We start from the raw sequence: 22384 nt of genomic DNA, 5'->3' as shown, positions 1-22384 counted from the left end.
AGCATATAACTTATGATCCTGAAGGGTCTGTAATACTATCCGCAAGTGGCCCGCATGTTCCGCCTCCGAACAAGAATACACCAGAATGTCATCAATGAATACGATCACGAACACATCAAGATAGGGCCTGAATACACTATTCATGAGATCCATAAAAGCTGCTGGGGCATTTGTTAGCCCGAACGACATCACCAAGAACTCAAAGTGCCTATATCTTGTCCGGAAGGCCGTCTTTGGAATATCCTTCTCCTTAACCCTCACCTGATGATACCCTGAATGCAAGTCAATCTTGGAGAAATACTTGGCACCCTGGAGTTGGTCAAACAGGTCATCAATCCTTGGAAGTGGATACTTGTTCTTTATTGTAAACTTATTCAACTATCGATAATCGATACACATCCTTAACGACCCATCTTTCTTCCGCACGAACAAGACTGGCGCACCCCAAGGTGAAGTGCTAGGCCTAATGAAACCCTTATCCAGCAAGTCCTTCAACTGCGCCTTCAACTCTCACAACTCTGTCGGGGCCATCTTGTATGGAGGGATAGAGATCGGTTGAGTGTCAAGCAACGCATCAATGCTAAACTCAATCTCCCTTTCAAGAGGAAGTCCTGGGAGTTCATCTGGGAAAACATCTGGAAATTCATTGACCACGGGGATTGATTGTAGAGTAGGCGGCTTCGTCTCCGTATTCCTAACGCGAACAAGATGATAAATGTAACCTTTTGAGATCATCTTCCTTGCCTTAAGATAGGAAATAAACCTACCTTTCGGCGTAGCAATGTTCCCCTTCCATTCAATGGCGGGTTCACCAGGAAATTGAAACCTAACCCTCTTCGTACGACAGTCAACATTTGCATAGCATGAGGCCAACCAGTCCATTCCCATTATCACATCGAAATCAACCATCTCTAACTCAAATAAATTTGCCGAGGTTTGACGACTACAAATCATCATAGTGCAACCTCTATATACCCTTCTAGCAATCACAGAATCTCCTATCGGAGTGGATACCGCAAGTGGTTTACTTATCAATTCAGGTTCAATGCCAAACTTATTAGACACAAAGGGTGTAACATATGACAAGGTAGATCCCGGATCAATTAGCGCATATACATCATAATAAAACACAGACAATATACCTGTAACAACATCCAGAGTTGACTCGAGATCTTGTCGACCTACTAGAGCATAGGTTTGATTTTGAGCACCACTCGAACTCGACACTGAACCTCTACCTCTACCACGACCTGTCGACTATTGAAAACCTTGTGCTGGAGGTCGAACTGATGAGGAAGAACCAGACATAGATCCAGTCGGCTGAGCCATACCACCACCTCCTCTGTTAGGACAATCCCGCATCATATGGCCAGGCTGTCCGCAAGAATAGCAAGCATCGGAACCTCGATGGCACAGTCCAAAGTGGACCTTGCCGCACTGATCACAACGAGGTGTTGGGGGTCTCATATGACTTAGTATCTCTATGAAATTGTGAGCCCGATGGCCTCGAACTCTGACCTGAACCAGAATAGGTAAATTGATCATACCAAGGCCTCTGAAACTGTGGAGGAGCACTAGCTACAGGTGGCGCCGAACTCCTCGAAGACTGGGGCCTGATACTGCCTCTGAACTCATCAGAATACCCTGCAAATCTCTCCCTCTTATGCTGGCCCCTATCCTGCTCCCTATCTGCCCTTTGCTGGCGCTTACGATCCTCTAGGGTCTGGGCATAAGCCTGAATACGGGAAATATCCATGCCCTCTACCAAGGAGGCTGTTGTGCACTCATTTATCAGATGTGGTCCCAATCCGTTCATGAACAGGTGCACCCTATCACTCATCTCGGCCACCATATGGGGAGCATACCTTGCTAAAGAATCAAACTGTATACTATACTCTCGTACACTCATATTACCCTGTCGAAGGTTCAAGAACTTATCAGCTCTAGCTCATCGTATCTCAACTGGCAAGTAGTGACGAAGAAAGGCCTCAGAAAATTCCTTCCACACGGCTGGAGGAGCGTTCAGACCCCTAGATCTCTCCCAACTATCATACCAGAAAACTGCTAAATCCCGTAACCGATAAGAAGCCAACTCTACTGCCTCCGTATCACTAGCATGCATAACCCGCAATGTATGATGAACCTGATCAATAAATGTTTGCGGGTCCTCCTTGAGGTCTGATCCGGTAAACACTGGAGGGTCTAGATTAATAAAATCACAAACTCTCGCACTAACCGGTTTATCAGCAACACCGGTATTCTGCCTCTGAGCCTGAGCAGCTACCAAGCTAGTCAACAACTGCACCGCACTGCACATATCGTGGTCTGTAGTGCCAGACGGAGGAACTGGATGTACTGGGTGCCTCCTAATATCCTCTGGAGGAGACGGCATCTCACTCTGAGCCATCTCACTCTAAGCCTCACTTTGGCCTGCTCTGGCTGGAGGCACCTGAATGTTACCCTCTCCCACAGTTGTATCAAGCCGTTTACTAATTTCTTGCTGCCTAGTCGAAGGCATCGCTGAAAGAAAACAAGGTGAATATTAGATATGAACACTTACTACTAAACTCTACGCACGATCTAGATTCAGGAAGAAGGTAACAACCCTAGATGTCACGTAGCCTCCTAATTATAAATGTGGCGCGCTACACATCCATAATCAAAACTCTACTAGACAAGGCTCATAGACAAACCCTAGGATAGACTTGCTCTGATACCAAGTTTGTCACGACCCAACTGGAGGGTCATGACTAGCACCCGGGCCATACTTACCGAGCACCAACGTACATTTTATCTAACCTTCCTTATTATCTTTAAAGGACGACAAGATCAATATAAATTGTAGACATGGATCATGAACATCCAACAATGAAAGATAATGTCATGAACATACATAACATGGGACGACAAGACTGTCAAGAAACTATATATAAGGTACGAGCTACCATGCTGCCATAAAAGACTATACAACAAAAATCAGCCGACAAGGCATTCCAAACCATACATGAGTCGACACCTGTCTATGAGCCTCTAAAGGAACATAAGTGCTACAACATTGCCGGAACAGGGCCCCGACATATCCATAATGTCCATAACAAAAATGCATACCAAGACCACGGCAAGTCCGGAGAAGGGATCTCGCCAATAACCACTGAACTGGACAGCCTACTGTGGTGGGGGAGCTGCATCTACCCGTCTATCAGGACCTGTAGCACGACATGCAGCATCCACAAATGAAAAGGACGTCAGTACGAATAAAGTACTGAGTATGTAAGGCAGTAAAGCATAAGTGAGAACAGTAATGTAAACATGGATAGAAAATATACAACCTGTGACATCTGGGTACCTCTGAGGGCTACTAACATGAAATACACAATACATACATATATATACATAAACTTTTAAAACATACGCCTTTGTGGGCATCACCATCATCATATCGTACCGGGCTGTAATAGGCTCGGTAAAACATACTCGGCCATTATAGGGCTCGGTAGAATCGTACCCGGCCACGTGGAGCTCGGTAAAACCCAACTGATCAGTGGTTGCACAATAGGTGCCGTACCCGGCCGACTATAGTGCGGCTAGGTAGAGTAAAATAGATACATATATATGATGCATGTTGGACTCATTGGAATCACATTTTGAACCTTTCGGAGTGACGTAAGGTCGGTATCCTTCGTACACGTTATTAGGATTAACTCTTCATCAAGAATATTATAAGAATCAGGAACTACCAACAACATTGATAATATAAGAATAAGAGAAGTAACATCAATATCAATCATTTCATAAGAAAGGCAGCAATGTAAGTACTGCTAGCTTCTAAGAGTAGAGTATCTTTGGGAGCTCGTTCATTACATTATGTACAATCGGAGTCGTGCAAAAGAATGAAGGGGATAGCCTCACATACCTTGTATATACTTCCCAACCTCAAGCTATGCAAATGTCACGACTCCTTAGTCTACAATAAGAGAAATGACACTATCATTATCGTTTAAGCATCGTAACTATTATGTATCGACCGCAACCTATTTTATGATGAAACGGACAGCACCTCCCCTATTTATATGACTTACCACAAGTCAATACAATCACCAAACAGCCCAAACAACATCATTAATAATCATATTGAGCCTCCCAAAATAGTCCACCAACCAACAACATTACTACCAAGCCTTTCGATATATATTTCACGAGTTCTAGCTTCAATGACTTAGCCGCAACTTGGATAATCTTAAATATATATAGAGTAAGAGGTTCATTACCTTTAAACAGAAAGAACAACTCCAATTTGACCTTAATTTTCCACGAAATATCCCTCCAATTCTGCCACAAGAACAAGGAAGCAAAACTAGCAATTAATTCGGGTTTTTTGGCACTAGAATTACTTTAGAAGACTTGAAATCATCTAGGGTTGATATTAAAAACTTGAAGGAGTATTTACAGAACATAAAACACTTAAAACAACCTCCCACACGAGCTGGAACAACACAAAAATCAGCAACAACAAGAAGAACAAGAAACTTACTAGCGTCACGGGATTCCCGACATTTGATTTGTGTTGTTTGCCCTTTGTTTGAGTCTTGGATCATGAGAGAACCTTGAGATACTGTTTTTAGGGTTCTAAGGTCTGAATATACTGAAAAATAATGACTTAAAACGGGGTTGAGGTATCTTATATATATCCATATGTCTTAAACCGCCTATGTGGGCCCCATAGAGAGCTGCTTGGCGCACTCTCGCAAAAATGAGAATATATCTCTATTCCGAGATCGTATCGATGAACGGTTTAATGTGTTGGAAACTAGACTCATATATCTTCCATTTGATAGGTAGATCACCCCATAATTCCAAGTACATTGGGAGAAAAATGTAGTAACATTTGACCTAAAGTTTAAGTAAAATTATAAACGTAAGTTGCGACAACTTTTATCGACTTTTGTTTCATAACTCGCCTGACTTCAAGACTTATGATATGGATATTATATGATTCAAATACATTAAAACATGACCTCTTGGGACAATTAATCACCTCTAGTGTTACCCGAAAATACGGGTTACAACATCCTTGATTCGTTTAACTTCTAATACTTGTTAACCACTCTTATACACCCTTGTATCATTTAAGACCAATATGATTAACTTCTTATCATCTCAAAGATAATCTCTTCTTGGATTTACGTCGACTAACTTACGGCATGATCTAAGGTATGTGAATTTGGGTTGTAACATAAACCTCAAAGCAAAGTATGAGGACACATAGGAGTGAGTAGATCCCGGATCAATCAACGCAAATGCATCAAAAGAACAGACAGAAAGAATACCTTTAACCACACCATTCGAGGCCTGAGCTCCTATCTAGTAAATACAAAAACTCTCGCCTGACCTCTACCAGCATTACCTTGTCCTTGATTCACAGCAGCACAGTCTCCAGCACCTTGACCTCTATTTCCTGTACCTGTAGCACCTTAAGTATTACGAGTAGTCTGAGTAGGTGCATCTGACTGAATAGAAGTCTTGTTGAAATTTCTTGGAGGCTGAGGGAAATCCCTCAATTGATTTTCCAACTAGCCACACCAAAAGCACTCTCCAGTTAGAACATGACACTGGCCTAAATGCAATCTACCACAGGTCTGGCAGACTGGAGTAGTGGCATGTATCTGCCCAGAATTATGATGTACATATGCTGACGGTCCCCTAGTACTTTGTCTGTAATGTGGTCTGTATGTGGTCTGTGAAGACAAGTATGTCCCTGTCTGAGAACCCTGTTGCTGTTGTCCCTGATTTCCTGCTCTTCATTTTTCATTAAAACCGACACTGAAAGACCCTCATGTCTTGGCCTTCTTACGTAAATCACTAGTTGCACGCTCCTCACGTCCCTTGGTTTCAATCTTTCTAGCAAGGTCGACTGTATCAGAGTAAGATAAAGTCTTCATCTGGGGGGGCTACTGTAGTGTATAGACGAACAACCAATCCATCAACAAACCTCTGAACTCGAGCTTCTTCGGTAGGCACTAAGTAAGGGCCATATCTAGCCAAATTACAAAACGTGGTATTTTATGTTGACACATCCATATCTAGAGTCTGAACTAATCTCTCAAAGCCTCTAGCATAGTTTTGCATCAGGCTGTCCGAAAGAAAATGATTCATGAACAATTTAGTGAATTCGTCCCATATCAGTGGTGTTGTTCCTGCTGGCCTTCCTAGCAATACAGTTTCATACCATGTGTTAGACATATCCTCTAGTTTGTATGCTGTGAGCTCCACCGCTCTCTCACTAGAACATCCTAGAGCACGTAATGCCCTGAGTGTCCCATCCAAGAAACTTTAAGGATCTACCGAATTATCAGAACCTATGAATTTTGGTTATTTCAATTTCAGGAACTCTTGTAGGGATACTTCCTTATTCCAGAAAGTCCGAGTCTGTACAGGTGCTTGTGTCTGTAAAGTAGCCTGAGGAGCTGAACTTCCACCATGAGTAGGAACCAATGCCTTTAACACATTCAATAACCTTGCCACTGCGTCTGCAGGTAAGGCAACAGTAGGTACAACAGTTGGCACTGGTGGTGGAGCGTCCTGAGCTCCCTGCCCTTGCACTTGATCTGGCATAGCAGCTTGGGGTTGACCCATGTTCCCAACTTCAAGTTGAGGAGCACTCTGTTTTCTAGTTTGATGAACCCCAACATGACTGCCACCCCGGGTAGTACCACGTCCAGCACCACATCCAGTAGATGAGGGTGTGCGTGTCCTAGCCATCTGTGAAAGAAATACTCCAAAGTCAATCTTAAGTTATCTCAATACACGATCAAAGGACGAAAGAAGGGAAAACATTCCTAGATGTTCAGTAGCCTCAAGATCATAAGTATGGGCACCTACATACCCATGAACAAGACTCTACTAAACATTGCTCCATGACTCGGGACTTAAATCCTAAGCTCTGATACAAACTTTGTCATGACCCAATTTAGGATCGTGACCGACGCTTAGGAGCAAGTGCTCCCAAGTAAGCCTCATCGGTATTTTACAGAAAATCGGGCAGAGTTTCCCCAGTTTTTGGACTATCCAAAATTTTTTCCTGTCTCAAAATCAACAACCAACCATCCTAATATCAAACTAAACAATTGACAACTTATCAATTAACCAAAACAAGTCTCCACCATTACTAATCAACCCACTAATAACCAGAAATACTAATTTATCTCCAACTTTGATAATAAATAATGATACGCAACATAAGACTATAATAACAAAAGAATACTCATGATACAAAATATTGACTATAGAGCGACTCTAATAGTTCAAAGAAAGGCCATAACAATAAATAAAATCTCCGCCCATGCGAACAAGTGCGAGGCTCACCAAGAACTATCAACTTGTGCGCTCTAATTAATGAAATCCTCGCCCACGTCAACTGCTATCTCTGTAAAAAATAATTAGCGGGGAATGAGTCGCTAGCTCAGTGAGTAATAACACTTAACCACAACCGTTTTTATTGCGGACAAGTGAGAAAGCATGCTAGTATCTCAAACAGAAAATAACATAAAAATGCCCTTTTCAGAAACAATAAATAATTTTCAGTCTCATCATACTTTTCTTGTAGTATAATACAATTAACAATTCAATAATAAATTCGGTAACCACTGTATAATCTCAATATTCATATTTGGGAGGTTTCAATGAACGGATCATGTAATCGGTATAACTGTGGACTTCTTCGCAAGAAGTCAAATATAACGGTAGTGCCTACTCGAGGAAAATCGGTAACGGTATGCTAGTTCTACCTTCCCACTAGCAAGGGATGTAACAGCAATTGGTAATTACAAGGTGCACCAGGTCTAACGAACCCGCCGTTAGCTACGAGATCCTTCAAAGTCTACTCCCATTTATACTTGTCTTTGTATCTGTATATACTCTTAGAAAAATATTTTAAAACAATATAGGGCATTTCAGTTCTTATCAAATCATGCAATTTCATTTCGATAACAGTAAATTCAAGTAACGGTAAAACATATCTAGTGACAACAAGAATATTTAAAATAACGGTAATCATCTCAAATAGTTATTTCGGTATCATATCTAGTAAAAGACTTGTCCCACGTGCAACTCAAAATAATCGGTAACATATTCATATTAAAAATCAAGTGTAAATCATGCAAGTTATGAAAACACAAATTGCGGTATGATTACTACTCACAGTACTCGTGCCGAAATACCAAATGCTTCACCTCGAGCAATTCGTATAACTTTCTTCAATCAATCTATAAGTACATAATATCGATCTCATGTTAATTTCCTCATTTAGGCTAAATCCATCACTAATTTAGAAAATCCAATCCTCCAAGTTTTATATTTTATCATCAATTCGGCGAATTATATTTACCCATGCTATGAGTAATTTAAATTAGTCCAAAATCTTTTAAATAAAAAGATATTTATATGGTTTATTCCCTGTACTGCTCAATTTCCTTAATCATTTGCATAAATTGAAACTGAAATAACCTTACTGTCCATAATATTCCTTCTTAATTGGTACTTATCTTTTGAACTCAATACTAGACTTACCACAATCAAACTCAAATTCGATATTGTCATTGCAATACAGTTAAACACCAAAACTTAATCCTTGCACACTAACTTAATTTACAGCTATCAAAGATCATATATAATGAAACTAGTTTAAGTACAAATACATCAATACCCTTCTTTTCCCAAGTGAATTTATCCTACAGTAACATTGACCAACTTTCAATTGCATAATTTTTCCAGAATAACTCTTATTGGTATTAAATTTCTTATACCTTGTGAAACCCTTCAAATATATGAACTAAGACAAAAAGAATTACCACAAGAAAAGAACCCAGATGAGAAATTCGAGTATTACCCGTAAGAACCAGTGCGTATTTAAAATTTCTCAAGGTTTGGTTCCAGCCTTTTTCTTCTTCTTCTTCTTCTTCTTCTTCTCCTTTTGAATTTTTTGTTTCGGCGTTCCTGAAGCTTTTGCTTCGACGTAGCAGCCAACCCCCCCTTTTCCGCTTTCTTTTCTTTTGGCATATGGGCTTTGGCCCTTTTGCTTTACTTATCCTTTTTTTTATTTGTTTTGTTTTATTAATTTGCTCCCCACCTTCTTTGCTTATTAGTTATTTTTTTTTTTTAAAATTACTTAATTACTTCCTTTTTTTAATGAGGAGTATTACAGAGTGAGAAATGTAGTGAAAAATATGAGAATATAACTGTATCCCTAATTTAAAATAGGAGACAGTGTGAGAAAAATAAATATCCCATAATTTGGGCATTTTGGTTGCTCATTAATAATGTGCATAATCTCTATCTGCCATTAGTGTAATCAAATTGCTAATTATGGAATAAACAAAGAATAGTATTATTTTCTTAAATATGTTTTAAAAGTGATCAGCTGTGTAATGTTTCCCTATCAGAACGGGCATGCCCATGAGTACAACTTTTAAACAATCCTATGTGATGACCCGCCATATCATCATGCCACAGATGTGCCATCTAGCATATATTAAAGTCATATGGAAGCTTACATAGGAGGAACGCTAGCATTTGTGAGAAGATTCTAGAAAAGTATGGACATTTTCTTTGGAAGACCCTAGATCCCTATGGATTTGCTAGGAAACTCCTTGGAATCTTCTAGGCTTGTAGATAATTCTAGAGAAAGCCCTTAACTTGTAAATATTAAGGACTTGTATAATAATTAATATTTACACACAAGCCTCTAAGAGACTAGTATATAAAGGGGGGCATTCATTTGTAATTCACCAAGCAAATAATTCAAGTTCTCTCTAATACAAAGCTTCCTTAACAATTCTCTTATGTTCTTTCTACCATTCTCTTAGCGATCTTGAGTGTAGTAAGGCTGACTTGGCATTGCAATAATGTGAGCAAGTTGTGCAAGATCGTGAGCGAGTTGTCAAGTGTCGCACGTATACTTAGTTAACTACTAAGGATGTGACAACGTGGTATTAGAGCAAAGGTTCCAGCTAAGGGAATGGCGAACCACGGAGAAATTAATGCTGCCAACACCCAAGCTAACATCATCCAGGATGCTGCTGGCAAGAGCGGCCGTAACAAAAAGAGGAATGCCACCAACAAGAGCTAGGAGGTGCCACCTGAGGTTGTGTCAAATGAAGGGCTTACATCCCAAGAACTATCTGCCACTGAGGTGAGCGAGGATGAAGTAGAAGTCCTTCCCGAGGACGTCTCGCTTGGTAAAGAGTGGGTGATGAAGATGAACGCGGGGATGAATGCCATGGAGATTTTTGGCCAATGCTTGGGGAAGGTAGAAGGAACCCTTAGCGTTCTTGAGGGGCACACTCTTGAAGAGATTGAGAGTATCCGAATTGACTTGGAGGGATGTACACAGACCGCGATGGAACTAAGACAAACCATCACTGCCTTAGAGTGCAGACTCATGGAGGCTTTGAGTGTTATCGATGCTATGAAGGAAAAGATAGAGTCACTCGTGGAGCATGTTAGTGCTGGCGTGACCGAGGCAGTCAACAATGTTGTGGTGACGAGGGAGTCCAAGATCGAGGCTCCCAAACCCCCGGTGTTCAAAGGTGTTCGTGATGCACAAGAAGTGGAAAACTTCCTTTGGCACTTGGAGAATTACTTCAAGCACGGCAAAGTGAGGGATGACAAGACAATGATCAACACTGCAGTGTTGTACCTCTCAGATACTGCCATGCTATGGTGGAGAAGGAATATGGCCGACATGGATAAAGGTCTATGTACTATTAGCACGTGTGATCGGTTCAAAGCCGAGTTCAAGCGACAGTTCTTTCCAAACAATGTCTTGTACGAGGCAAGGCGCAAGTTTATGAAGTTGAAGCAAACAGGGAGCATACGTGTCTATGCCAAGGAGTTCACTACCCTTATGCTTCAAATCCCCAACCTGACCAATGATGACTTGTTGTTCCACTTCATGGACGAGTTATAAAATTGGGCTAAGCAGGAGTTGCAACGCCGATAAGTCGCAGATATTGACCAAGCCATAGTGGAGGCCGAATCATTGATGGTTTTCAGGCATGACAAGCATGACAAAGGAAAAGGAAAAGAATCAAAGGTTAACAATGTCAAAGGTGGGAGAGACCGTGGCAAAGGCAAGGAGATACAATAACAATACTAAAAGAATCAAGCTTCCAAAAAGTCGAGTGGCCTTCAAGGCTACGCTGAGAAGAAGGCGCAGGCCAAAAAGAAGGGATGTTACATATGTGGAGGGCCGCACAGCTTCAGGAATTGTCCTAACCTAAAGAGCCTCAGCGCCATGGTCAGTGAACGAAAGGAGCAGCTGCAAGGAGAGAGTTTGGGAACCGCACAGTTGGGTATGATCGGATTATATGGTGCTGTCACAAAGCAAGGTATCCAACCTACCGAGAATGGCAATCTGTACGTAGATCCCGCCATCAACAACAAGCCTGCTCGTGCAATGGTGGATACTGGAGCAACTCATAATTTCATGATTGAGGTTGCCGCAAAGAGACTAGAATTGAAGCTTTCTCCAACCAACTCTCGCGTTAAGACTGTGAATGCCGAGGTACAGAATGCTTGTGGGGTAGCTAATGGAGTTGGTGTCAAATTGGGAACTTGGAAAGGTATGGCAAACTTTACCGTATCCGCTATGGATATCTTTGACATCATATTGGGGCAAAAGTTCTTTAGACATAATCATACTTTGATCGACCCCTACCTCCAACATCTCTTGGTTATGGAGCGAGAAAGAGCTTGCATGGTACCTACAGTGACTATGCCAGACGGATAGAGCCAAACACGACTCTCAACTATGCAGGTTGACAAGGGGATCAAGAAGGGGGAGTCGACGCTCGTGGAAACCATCGCAAGTCTGGAGGAAGACAAGAGTTTTCAAGAGACACTGCTGCCTTGCATAGAGAAGTTGCTTGAGAAAAACAAAGATGTCATGCCAGAGGGGTTGCTTAAGCACTTGCCGCCTAGGAGAGAGGTAAATCACAAGATTGAGTTGGAGCCAGGGGCTAAGCCACCCACATTTGCCCCATATCATATGGCACCGCCCGAGCTAGAGGAGCTCAGGAAACAATTGAAATAGCTGCTAGATGCTTGTCACATTCGCCCATCAAAGGCACCTTTTGGCGCACCAGTATGATTCCAGAAGAAGAAGGATGGATCGTTGCGCTTGTACATAGACTACCGAGCACTTAATAAGGTTACAGTGAAGAATAAGTACCCGATCCCGCTCATTGCTGAATTGTTCGATAGACTTGGGCAAGCCAAGTACTTTACCAAGGTGTATCTTCGCAAGGGCTACTACCAGGTTCGTATTGCAGAAGGGAATGAGCCGAATATAGCATGTGTGACGAGATATGGAGCCTTTGAGTGGTTGGTGATGCCCTTTGTCTTAACCAATGCACCGGCCACATTTTGCATCCTTATGAACAAGATTTTTCATCCCTACCTTGATCAATTCGTGGTAGTCTACCTAGATGACATAGTTATCTACAACAACACCTTGGAGGAGCACATGGAACACTTAAAGAAGGTTTTCCAAGTCTTGTGGGATAATGAGCTATACATCAAGAGGGAGAAATACGAGTTTGCACAATCAAAGGTGCACTTCTTAGGCCATGTTATTAGCAATGGCGAGCTACTCATGGACGAGGCTAAGGTACGTGCTATCCAGGAGTGGGAGGCACCTATAAAGGTAACTTAATTGAGATCCTTCCTTGGCCTTGTTAACTACTATCGTCGGTTCATCAGTGGCTACTCAGCAAAGGCCGCACCATTGACAGAGTTGCTAAAGAAGAACAAGCCATGGGTTTGGACAGAGCATTGCCAAAGGGAGTTTGAAGACCTCAAGGCAACTGTAATAGAGGAGCCAGTCTTGGCATTACCTGACCTTGCCAAGACATTTGAGGTGCATACATATGCCTCAGATTTTGCCATTGGGGGTGTCTTGATGCAGGATAACCATCCTATAGCATTTGAGAGCCTCAAGTTAAATGAGACGGAGCGGCGTTACACGGTGCGAGAGAAGGAGATGACATTCATTGTGCATTGACTTCGTACATTGTGACATTATTTGCTCGGGTCGAGGTTTGGGTTCAAGACCAACAATGTAGCTACTAGCTACTTTCATACGCAGAAGAAGCTCAAACCAAAATAGGCTAGGTGGTAGGATTTCTTTGCCGAATTTGATTATGTGCTGGAGTATAAGCCGGACAAAGCTAACGTTATAGCCGATGCCTTGAGCCGGAAAGCCGAGCTTGCTAAAATCACTTCAACAAGATGGGACATTCATGAGGCTATAAAAGAAGGCATGCAGCATGATCCAACAGCCAAACAACTTATCGATTTAGCCAAACAGGGCAGTACGAGATATTTTTGGGTCGAAGATGGCCTCCTGCTTACCACAGGTCGGCGGGTCTACATGCCTAGGTTTGGAGACATTAGACGGAGGATCATAAGGGAGAGTCATGACACAATGTGAGCTGGTCATCCAGGCCAACATCGCACTAGGGCCTTGGTTGAGTCAGTCTACTTTTGGCCACGCACGCGAGATGACATAGAGTGTTATGTGCAGACTTGTCTTGTCTGTCAAGAGGACAAGGTTGAGAAACAACAACCCGGAGGACTTTTGGAGCCACTACCAGTTACAGAGAGTCCATGGAAGAGCGTGACTATGGACTTTATCACTTACCTGCCGAAGTCCGACAATTATGGTACTATTCTGGTGGTCGTGGATAGATTTTCCAAATATGCAACCTTCATGCATGCCTCACTAGGTTGCACTGCCAAGGAAGCCGCCAAGTTATTCTTTAAGAATGTGGTGAAGTATTGGAGATTACCGAGGCATATTATCAGTGATCGAGACCCCCGTTTTACTGGGAACCTTTGGAGACAGTTATTCGACATACTTGGCACGGAACTGCAGTTTTCCACTAGTTTCCACCCACAGACAGAAGGACAAACGGAACGGGTCAATGACTTACTATAATACTACTTGAGGTATTATGTACGCGCGCATCAGAAAGATTGGGCAAGGCTTCTAGACATCGCCCAATTCTCTTATAACTTGCAGCGGAGTGAGTCCACAGGCAGACACCATTTGAGCTAGCCACAGGCCAACATCCACAAACTCCACATTCATTACTAGCCGCGTTCGAGGGAAAGAGTTTGGGGGATTATCATATGGCCAAAGGATAGGAGGAGCAGCTTGACACTACTAAGTCCTACTTGGATAGGAAAGCTAAGAAGATGAATTGGTTTGCGGACCGTAAGCGCCGTCCCACAGACTATAGAGTTGGGGACATGGTCATGGTAAAGTTTAACCCAAGACAGTTCAAGGCACTACGGGGCATGCATTTAAATCTGATTCACAAGTATGAGGGGCCATTTAAGATCGTCGCCACGATAGGCAAGATCTCATACAAGCTTGACATGCCATCGTATCTTAAGATCTACCCTTTCTTCCATGCCAGCATGCTTAAGCCATATCATGAAGATAAGGATGATCCGAGTAGCGGCCAATCAAGTCGAGAGCCTATGACTATCACCTCCTCGCATGATAGGGAGATTGAGGCTATCATGGATTACCATGCCGGGCGAAAACAAGGGCAAAAAGCTACTGCTATGTTCCTCGTCCATTGGAAGGGGCAATCACCGGAGGAGGCTATATGGGAACGATATGAAGACTTATGGCAGTTCAAAGATAAGATCCGAGAGTTTATGTGGTAGCATTGCGCCGCGGTCGTCGCAACATTAGGTGGGGGAGAGTGTGATGACCCGCCATATCATCATGCCACATAGGTGCCATTTGGCATATATTAAGGCCATATGGAAGCTTACATAGGAGGAAGACTAGAATTTGTGAGAAGATTCTAGAGAAGTATGGACATTTTTTTTGGAAGACCCTAGATCCCTATGGATTTTCTAGGAAAGTCCTTGGAATCTTCTAGGCTTGTAGAGAATTCTAGAGAAAGCTCTTATCTTGCAAATATTAAGGACTTGTGTAACAATTAATATTTACACACTAACCCATAGGAGACTAGTATATAAAGGGGGCCATTCATTTGTAATTCACTAAGCAAACAATTCAAATTCTCTCTAATACAAAGCTTCCTTTAACAATTTTCTTCTGTTCTTTCTACCATTCTCTTAACGATCTTGAGTGTAGTAAGGCTGACTTGGCATAGAAAGAACGTGAGCAAATTGCGCAAGATCGTGAGCGAGTTGTCAAGTACCGTACGTGTACTTAGTTAACTACTAAGGACGTGACACCTAGCTGGAATGCTAATGGGGCTCGACTAATATGAGAAATTTACATGGTATGCCCATCGAAAACACATATATCCACCTATACTTTACGCGGTATGACACATATATATGCTAATGGGACTCCACATATACTTTTTAAACCTTTATTATCATTATATGCCATTAAACAAATCCAACTTTTAAGGGACTAGATTATCTCTCTTTAACGTTTCTTCGGTCAATAGATTATTAAGCACCAATTACGAAGATCCCTGTTTTGAGAACAAACGTGATTTGCCTTAGTTTTGTCTAATCCAGCGAACAATTTCAATCCTTACTAGTGATAACTGGCTCTTCATAGTTGTTCCGATTAACCCATCAAATCTTGATATGAAATAAGTCCTCCTTAGTTGCATTCATAAATGAAATTAGACTCGATAGAATTCAATTGTAAGACAAAAACGGCGAGTGTATATTTGATTTGAATATTCTAAATTAGAATATTGAAAATTTTTTAGAGTTAAATTGTGTATTCCAAATTAAAATATTTTAATTTAGTATGTTTGTTTTGAATAATGTATTCAAAATTGGAATATTGTAGTTTTTATTTATAGTTGAAGAGTGTATTCTAAATTAGAATATTATGGTATGTTTAATCTGAATAGTGTATTCCAAATTAGAATATTATGATTTTTATTTAGTGTTGAATAGTATATTCCAAATTAGAATATTATGTATTTATGTAGAGTTAGATAGTATATTCCGAATTAGAATATTATAGTATGTTAGGTTTGAATATTGTATTTCAAATTAGAATATTGTGATTTTTATTTAGAGTTGAATAACGTATTCTTATAAAGTCCTCACTATGCAACAAATATTTGTTTTTCAGAGTTATACTTTTCTCTATCATGTTAGGAATTAAAAATAGATGCTTACAACTTTCAGTAGAGTTTTGTCCACTGAACCAATTCATCTTATTTGCAATCAAAATGGATGACAACCCCGTTAATAGAAATATTCACAAAACTATTGCTTTCCCATACTTCATGTAGTGACCCAACCGGTCATTTTAACTTTTAGAACCCCGTTTCTTAAAATAAAACTCCCCATATGTGCTTTTAATGATTTATGACTTGCGGGGATGATTGGTTCGGGATTTGTAAGTGTTTGGGTTGAAATCGAAACACTTGGTTCCTTAAGTTAGCCTTAAACGGCCAAGTTTGACTTTGGTCAACATTTTGAGAAAATGACCCCGGAATCGGAATTTGACGGTTCCAATAGGTTCGTATGATGATTTTGGACTTGGACGTATGTTCGAATTGGGTTTTGGATAACCCGGGAGCGTTTTGACGCTTAATAGTGAAAATCAACTATTTGAAGATTTAAAGTTCTTTAAATTTGATTTGGAGTAGGGTTTTGAGTAATTGAAGTCCGTTTGAAATTTCGAGTTTGGGAATAGTTCCGTATAGTTATTTAAGACTTGCACGTAAAATTTTATATCATTCCGGGTAGTTTAAGTACATTTCGGCTTATTGAAAGTAAATTGAAGAACTTGAAGTTCTTAAGTTTGATTCAATTTAGTTTAGAGTACGATTCTCAGATATGATGTTGTTTTACACATTCCGTGAGTTCGAGCGAGTCCGTTTTATGATTTCAAACCTGTTGGTATGTTCGGGCGGGGTTCCGGGGGACCCCGAGTGTTAACCGGACGAGGCTCGGGCCAATTTTGGAATTTTGAGCCAAAGCTGAAGCTCCCAGCTACTATCATAATCGCACATGCGCTTGGCTAGCCACAGGTGCGACCCTCGCAGATGCGAGTTGTATGTGCAGAAGCAGAAAAGGGAAAGGGGCAGTCGACCGCAGATGCGGATGTCTTTGCGCACCTGCGAAAGCGCAGGTGCGAAGTATTTTGCGTAGGTGCGGTACACTTTCCGCAGGCGCGAAAAACCTGTTTGGGCAGAACCTTAAAACGGACGACGCTTAGTCCATTTTTGTTCGTTTTTCTTCCATGTTTGGGCGATTTCACAGCTTTTTGAGAGGAGATTTCAACTAGAAATTTGGAGGTAAGTTAATTATACACACATTGAGTTAAATACATAGATTATGGGTAGATTATAACTAGTAAATCTTAGAAATCAAAGGTTTAGATGAGAAAACCTAGATTTTTATAAAAATGAGATTTTAACCACAAAAATAGTTATGGAATTAGGTAGAAATTATATATTTGAGTTCTTGAGATTATGGGTAACGTTTTCATCCGAATATTTCTAGAATCCGGCACGTGGGCCTGGGGTGAATTTTAGAAATTTTATTGTTTTGGTTAGGGTAATTTATTTAATAGCCTAAATTCGAATTATTCAACATGTATTAATTATTTTGTATAATATTTGGATAGCTTCGGATTTTTCGGCATCGAATTGAGAAATTTAACGCGACGTGGTAATCGAAAAGTGGACTTTGAGACAAGGTAAGTCTCTTGTCTAATCTTGTGAGGGGAAAATTACCCCATAGGTAATTAAAGTAATAATTGTTGCTAATTGTGGGGGCTACGTACGCACGAGGTGATGAGAGTCCGTGCGTAGCTACTATTAATGCTAAAGTCTGGGTAGTTTAGGACTCAAAGCATGAATTACTTGTGTAAATTATATTCTTTATTAATTAAATTATTTGATGTGTATATTGCGAATTGTTATGAAAGGTAGTAAAAGATGAAATTTCATATGCTTAATTTTTGTTTAGATTAAATAAATTATTAAAGGATGAAAATCTCATATGCTTAATTTTATGTTTAAATTTATTAATTGTTAAAAGAAGTTGTTCATTCCTCTCGAATTTATCTTATTATAAATATACTCTCCTTCCGGAGGTACATAAGAAAATGCCCTATAGATCGCGCCACACGTCCCTCGGCAGTGTACACGAAACTCTGGAATGGGTCGTACGACCTCGGCAGAAATCGTGCCTAATAATATTAATAATTATACGATACCTTGCTATTTTTCTTCCAGCTTGTGGATTTAATTAATAGATTGGAAATTGTTACATTTAAAAGATTTTTATTATTTCTGCTAATTGAATAAAATTTTTGCTAACTCTGTGAATCATGCTGATTTAAATAATTCTATTTCATTCTATTTATTATTGTTGACCCTTAGTGAGTGTCAAAGTCGACTATCTCGTCTCTACTACTTCGAGATTAGGCTTGATTCTTACTGGGTACACATCGTTTACATACTCATACTACACTTGCTACACTCTTTGTGCAGGACCTCAGACAAGTACTAGTGGAGGACCTATCATCTTACACCCATGTTATCCAGAGGCGTAGTGATGAGTTGCCTTTCTGAGCCGTTCTACAGCTACCAGTGTTTCTTCTAGTATTTATATTCTGTCTATTTTATTTTAGACAGTATTTGAAATTTTGTATAATCTACTAGATGCTCTACAATTGTGACAACAAGTCTTGGCACACACATTGGTAGAATTTGAAATTTGTATTATTTTCTTGGATTTAAGTTAAGCGGTATTTTTTTTTAATTTCTTGAATATTACTAATAAAATAATAAAATAATAAAATTACTTAGAAAATTATTCTGAAAATAATTTATATATGTTTAATTTATTTGTTGGCTTGCCAAGTTGTAGTGTTGGGCGCCATCACAACCTATAGGTGAAATTGGGTTATGACAATACAGTATCAGAGCACTAGGTTCACGTAGGTCTCACAAGTTATGAGCAGACCTAATAGAGTCTTGCGGATCGGTACGGAGACGTCTGTATTTATTTTCGAGATGCTATAGGGTGTTAGGAACTACCTTTCTTCATATTCCATCGTGCAATTAATGTAGTACTAAATATCCTTCTCTTATTCTCTCACAGATGGTGAGAACGCACTCTAATGAGGTTCCAGACCAGGGAAGAGCTACTCCCCCAGTCGCTAGAGGCCGAGGCAGAGGGACGGCTCCAGCCCGTGGTAGAGGGCAAGGACGTCCCTGGACTGTTCCAGTTATGCCGCCAATGGGTCCAACAGAGAACCCCATTGTTGAGGAACAGGGTGAGGTGCTTGTGGCAGAGCCAGCTCCGGTGGATTTCACATCTGCATCGGGATTTCAGGATGTCATGGGTCGTATGTTGCGGTTCATGGACACTATGACTCAGGACGGTTTATATCCGGCAGACCCAGCCACATCTCAGGCAGGTGGGGGAGCACAGACCCCTACCGCACAGGCTCATGGACAGGCAGCTGATGTATATCAGACCCGGGGTGCACTACCTATGGGTGGAGCCCAGCCAGTGGCAGCAGCTACACCCGAGCCCACGCCAGCTGCAGCCGCTGATCCTCAAAAACTATTAGACAGATGGACTAGACTACATCCTCCTTTCTTTGGGGGTGAGCGACATGGGTATCCCCAGGATTTCATTGATCGGTGCAATGATAGACTATACAACATGAGGATATTGGAGTCTCATAGGGTAGACTTTGCTACTTTTCAGCTAGAGGCCAGAGCCTATAGATGGTGGCAGTCTTATGTTCTTGGCAGACCAGCAGATTCTCCTCCCATGACTTGGGACAGATTCACCCGTATTTTCTTGGACAGGTATATTCCACCCTCTCAGAGGGAAACGTTGAGGTTTTAGTTTGAGCAGCTCCAGCAGGGTCAGATGTCAGTGACCGATTATGAGGCGAGGTTTTCTGAGTTATCTCGCCATGAACTTATGATAATACCTACCGAGGCGGAGAGAGTACGGAGGTTTGCTGGGGGTTTACATATTGGCATTCAGGCTACTATGGCTCGAGAAGTTGAGATGGCTACTTCTTATGAGCTAGTTGTGGAGATAGCCCACAGGATTTAGGGTGTACGTCAGCGGAGCCGAGAGCAGGTTATGAAAGATAAGCAGTTCAGGTATTCTATAGAGTTCAGAGGTGCTCCGTCTGGGGGCAGAGGTCAGTTCGTGAGAGGGTAGTCTAGAAGGCCCCCATATCCAGCACCACTACCTCCTCGAGGTGCTCCAGTGCGACCCTATCTCAGTGCTATACCAGAGAGTTCTTATCGCCCACTAGTTATTCAGGGTCCTCCCAGTGGGTATTCAGTTCCCCAGGGCCAGACTCTTAGTCAGCAGCCCATCGCACCAAAAAGGTATTACGAGTGCGTGGATCCCAGTCACATACGTAGATTCTGCCCCAGGCTTCGGGGTAAACTAGTGCAACAGGGTCAGTAGCCTATGATTACCGGACCAGTTGCTCCACCAATTGTCCGACCACCAAGAGGTGGAGGACAGGTGGGTAGGGGCAGTCCTAGATGTGGAGGTCGGCCAGGCGGAGGCCATCAAGTTGGCGCTCCAGCTTGGTTCTATGCTTTTCTGGCCAGACCAGATGCAGAGGCCTCAGATGCCGTGATTACAGGTATTATTTTTGTTTGCGGCAAAGATGCCTCAATATTATTTGATCCATGATCTATGTATTTATATGTGTCATCTCTATTTTCTCCATTCCTTGGTGTTTCTCGTGAGTCCTTGAGTACTCATGTTTATGTGTCCACTCCTGTGGGCGATTCTGTTGTTGTGAACCGGATCTATCATTCCTGTATTATTACATTCTGTGGTTATGAAACTAGAGCAGATCTTCTACTACTTGAGATGACCGACTTTGAAATTATTCTGGGCATGGACTGGTTATCTCCATATCATGCTATTCTAGATTGTCATGCCAAGACTGTTACCTTGGCTATTCCAGTGTTGCCTAGACTGGAGTAGAAGGGTTTGTCTGTTAGTTCATTTAATCGAGTTATTTATTTTATGAAGGCTTAACACATGGTTGAGAAGGGTTATTTAGCTTATCTAGCTTATGTTCGGGATACTACTGCAGAGACTCCGGCTATTGATTCAGTTCCTGTAGTTCGGGAGTTCTCCGATGTATTTCCTTCAGATCTTCCAGGTATGCCACCTGATCGTGATATTGATTTATGTATTGACTTGGCTCCAGATACCCAACCTATATCTATCCCACCATATCGCATGGCTCCGAAAGAATTGAAAGAACAGCTTGAGGAGTTACTAGCCAAAGAGTTCGTCAGACCGAGTGTATCTCCTTGGGGTGCACCTGTGTTATTTGTGAAGAAGAAGGATAGAACAATGTGGATGTGTATTGATTATCGCCAATTGAACAAAGTCACTATTAAGAACAAGTACCCGTTGCCGCGTATTGTTGATCTATTTGACCAGTTGCAGGGTGCTAGGGTGTTCTCTAAGATTGACTTGAGGTCGGGGTACCATTAGTTGAAGATTCAGAATTCGAATGTTCCGAAGACTGCTTTTCGGACTAGATATGGTCATTATGAGTTTTTGGTGATGTCCTTCGATTTAACAAATGCCCCGGCAGCATTTATGGATTTGATGAACAAGATATTCAAGCCATATATTGATTCGTTTGTCATTGTCTTCATTGATGATATTTTGATCTACTCGCACAGTAAGAAGGAGCATGAGCAGTATATGAGAGTAGTGCTTCAGACATTGCGGGAACAAAAGATATATGCTAAGTTCTCCAAATATGAGTTCTGGCTAGAGTCTGTAGCATTTTTGGGGCATATTGTATCGGGCAAGGGTATTAAGGTTGATCCCAAAAAGATTGAGGCAGTTCAGAACTGGCATCGTCCCACTTCGGCGACTGAGATCAGGAGTTTTCTGGGTTTAGCGGGTTATTATCGTCGGTTCGTGAAAGGTTTTTCATCTATTGCAGCACCTTTGACCAAATTAACCCAGAAGGGTGCTCCATTTCGATGGTCCGCTAATTGTGAGGTGAGCTTTCAGAAGCTCAAGACAGCATTGACTACAACACAAGTGTTAGTATTGCCTTCCGATTCGGGGATGTATACAGTGTATTGCGATGCTTCATGCGTTGGCTTGGGTTGTGTATTGATGCAGGACGGGCCAGTTATTGCATATGCTTCACGTCAGCTAAAGCCCAATGAGAAGAATTATCCAGTGCATGATTTGGAGTTAGCTGCGATTGTTCACGTTCTTAAGATTTGGAGGCATTATCTTTATAGGATGTCTTGTGAAGTTTACACTGATCATCGCAGTTTGTAGCATTTGTTCAAGCAGAGGGACCTAAATTTGAGGCAGCGCA

Source organism: Nicotiana tabacum, chromosome 17 (genome assembly GCF_000715075.1).
Source record: "Nicotiana tabacum cultivar K326 chromosome 17, ASM71507v2, whole genome shotgun sequence".
In the NCBI taxonomy this organism is placed as follows: Eukaryota; Viridiplantae; Streptophyta; class Magnoliopsida; order Solanales; family Solanaceae; genus Nicotiana; species Nicotiana tabacum.
The sequence above is the reverse complement of the archived record's forward strand: the minus strand, read 5'-3'. Positions refer to the sequence as shown.